Here is a 3742-nt window from a genome sequence, read left to right as displayed (position 1 = left end):
TAAACTTCTCGATGCCAAACACTACAGCCAACATTTCTTTTTTTGTGGTTGTGTAGTGTTCCTTAGAGTCATTCAGTGTCTTGGACTCGTAAGATATGGGATGTATCAAATTTCCTTTCTTCTGCCTCAGCATTGTACCTGCTGCAACATCACTCGTGTCACACATAAGAATAAAATGCCACATCCAATCCAGTGCTATTAGTACTGGGGCTATAGTCAACGCATATTTCAATGTTTCAAATGCATCACAGTAGTCGTCATTAAAATTGTAAGGCCGGTTCGCTTCTAGCAAGGCACTCAAAGATCGCGCAATTTAAGAGAATCCTCTAACGAACCTTCGATAGAAGCCAACATGTCCTAGAAAACTTCGTAGAGCTTTAACATTTGATGGTGGTGGAAGTTTAGCTATGACATCTATCTTGGCTTCATCAACTTCCAACCCAGCTTTAGATACTTTGTGGCCTAAGACAATTCCTTCAGTCACCATGAAGTGACATTTTTCCCAATTCAGCACAAGGTTCATTTCCTCGCATCGGCAAGGTCAACCTCCAAATTATCTAAGCATGATCGGAATGAGTCTCCAAAGACTGAGAAATCGTCCATGAAGACTTCAACAGTCTTTTCCAAGAAGTCAGAGAAGATTGCCATCATACACTTTTGGAATGTTTCAGGTGCATTGCATAACCCAAAGGGCATGCGTGTAAACGCGAACGTTCCAAAGGGACAGGTGAATGTTGTCTTTTCTTGATTTTTTGGGTCAATCAAACTCTGGTTATAACCAGAGTATCCATCAAGAAAACAATAAAATTATTTGCTAGCAAGTCTGTCAAGCATTTGGTCAATGAAAGGAGGGGGGAAGTGGTCTTTCTTAGTTGCCGCGTTGAGCTTCCTATAGTTCATACGTGCGCTAGCCCGTGATAGCCCTTGAAGGAATAAGTTCATTATTGCTATTGACTATCACAGTTGTTCCCCCCTTCTTGGGAATGCATTGGACTAAGCTTACCTAGCTACTGTCGGATATAGGATAGATCATTCCCGCGTCCAGCCATTTTAAGATTTCTTTCTTGACCACCTCCTTCGTTTTGGGGTTCAGCCTTCTTTGAGGCTCAATCGATCCCGACTTTCCTTCTTCCAGCCTGATCTTATGCATGCAATAAGATGGGTTGATGCCACGGATATCCGCTAGCGTCCAACCTATTGCACGCATGTGCTTTTTCAACATCTAAAAAAGAGAGTGCTCGTTAGGCTCAGTATGATTCGTGGAAATAATGACAGGTAAAGTTTTGTTTGTTCCAAGGAAGGCATATTTCAGGTGACAAGGTAATGGTTTCAATTCATGTTCTGGTGGTTCCTCTAGTGATGGACGCGTTGGTTTCATCCGTCGCTCACTTAGACTTGGTGGCTCTAGTTCTTTCATGTTCTCCTCTAAAGCGAGGACCTCGCACACATGGGTCACTTCTTCTTTAGGCAACTCTATACTGTTCAGTTGACATTATTTACTATCCGGGAACTTTAATGCATTTAACACATTAAACTTCACCTCTTGATTGTCTACGCGCATAGTCAATTCTCCTTTATGCATGTCTATTAAAACTTTCCCAATAGCTAGAAAGAGGCATCCAAGAATAATTGGTGTCTTCTTGTCCGCTTCATAGTCTAAAATAATAAAATCTGCTGGGAATATGAAGTTGTCAACTTTTACTAGAATGTCTTCAATCTTTCTTTCCGGGTACTTGATTGTTCTGTCAGCGAGCTGAAGAGTAACATAAGTGGGTTGTGCTTCGCCAATTCTCAATTTCTTAAAGATTGAGAGTGTCATGAGATTAATGCTTGCTCCCAAATCGCATAACGCATGTCCTACATCCAACCCTTCTATCGAGCACGAAACTGTAAATCTCTCAGGGTCCTTCTGTTTCTTGGGTAGACTATTACTTACTAACGCATTTCACTCTTGCGTTAGCGCAATTACCTCTATCTCGCTGACTCTCTTTTTTTCGTCAAAATATTCTTAAAAAAATTGACATATTTTGGCATTTTCTCCAAGGCCTCTACAAGTGGAATGTTGATATGCAATTTCCTTAGGAGCTCAAGAAAGCGCTTGAATTGTTGTTCATCATTCTTCTTCATTAAGCGTCTAGGGAATGGTGCATTCAGCGGCACCGCTGGTTTTCCCGTATTAGACGTACTTGGTTTAAATGGCTTGTGGTCTCTGGCGTTCTTTCTTTTTGATATTCTACTGCCATTGAACGTGTGTTGCGTTCTTTTGAAGGACTGCTGTTTCTTGGATTCTTTCTTCTTTCTTCAAGAGCTTTTCCACTTCACAACGTCACCGCATAACATTGCTCCTTTCTATTGTTGTTCCCAGGTGTTTTAGTGTTGCTAGGCAAAACTTCAGGTTGCCTATTCTTCAATTCGCTCGCTATCTGCCCTACTTGTATCTCTAGGTTTCTGATAGACGACGCCTAGCTTTTCAGCAACGCGTCATTCTTGGTGATGTACTCATTTAATAGGTTCTCAAGCGAAGATCCTGAGCTTGACGCCTGTCCTCCTCTATTAAAGGACTATTGATGTGGCTGATCCGTTGGTTAAAATGCAGGTAGCAGTCCTTGACTTTATTGTTGATTCGCCCTTGGGTGGTGCTCCTTTTGATTTCCTTCTGTCCAAGAAAAATTTGGATGGTTCCTCCATCCAGGATTATATGTATTGGAAAATGGGTTGTTTTTAATGAAGCATACTGACTGTGGGTTTTGTGGGCACTCAGCATAAGAATGAGGATCACCACAGCCCACATAGCTAACAATGGGCTGCCCGAATGCTTCTACCTGATTCACCTTCTGTTGATTTGATGCGTTCCCTAGCCATATGTTCTGCAAAAGGCTAGTCATCGTAGCCACTTATGCAGAAAGTGTGGCTATTGCGTCATACGAATCGTCCACCCATTCCATGTTGTGCTTAGCAATGCGGTCTAATATCTCTTTAGCTTTGGTGTAGGATTTATCCATAATTCCACCAGTTGCAGCTGCGTCGGCTGCCATCTGCGATGCTCTATTCAATCCACCATAAAAAGTCTCCATCTGGATAGTTAGTGGTAGTCCATGGTTCGGGCAATTTTTGACCAATCCCTTAAAACGCTTCGATGCGGCACTTAAGGTTTCAGCTTCTTATTGTTCAAAGTTCATAATCTTTTGACGCCTCCTCGCGTTGGTGGTAGGTGGGAAGTATTTTTGCATAAATTTCTCCACCAACTTCTCCCAGGTAGTGATTTCACCAGACTCCAATGAGCTTACCCATTGTTTTGCGTCATCGTACAAAGAATAAGGGAACAAAGATAGCCTGATCGCCTCCTGGGTGATTCCAGGAATCACAAATGAGTTACACGTTTCCAGGAAATGCTTCATGTGGGTGTGAGGATCTTCTCCACGATCACCCTCAAATTGTCCAACAGTCTGGAGCATTTGAAGCATTACATATTTCATCTCGAACCTCGTCCCATCTGACATTGGGTATATGACTCCAGGAGAGAAATCATACAGTATAGAGGACGCATACTCCCTTATGGGACACATGCTACTGTTCACCATAAGGATCGGATTTTGTGCGGCATGTGATAGTTGTTGAGCTAAGTTTTGATTTGCCTGGTTGTCCGCCATTGCTTGTTGCCTTTTCTGTTGTCTGAGAAGTTGTTGCCTCAACCTTCGACAACGATTAGATCGGTTTCTATGTTGGAAGGTCCTTTCAATCT

The 3742-nt window shown here is 42.4% G+C and overlaps 1 non-coding gene across 1 annotated transcript; it reads left to right on the top strand.

Moving 5' to 3' along the window:
• Positions 1-3090: 3090 nt before the first annotated feature.
• Positions 3091-3193, top strand: LOC120068715. Its single transcript, XR_005479340.1, has one exon. It is a non-coding gene; the product is annotated as a small nucleolar RNA R71 (small nucleolar RNA).
• The last annotated feature ends 549 nt before the right edge of the window (positions 3194-3742 follow it).

This window comes from Benincasa hispida, chromosome 12, assembly GCF_009727055.1.
Source record: "Benincasa hispida cultivar B227 chromosome 12, ASM972705v1, whole genome shotgun sequence".
NCBI lineage: Eukaryota > Viridiplantae > Streptophyta > Magnoliopsida > Cucurbitales > Cucurbitaceae > Benincasa > Benincasa hispida.
Note: the sequence above shows the minus strand (reverse complement) of the source record. Positions and strands in the feature narration are given on the sequence as shown.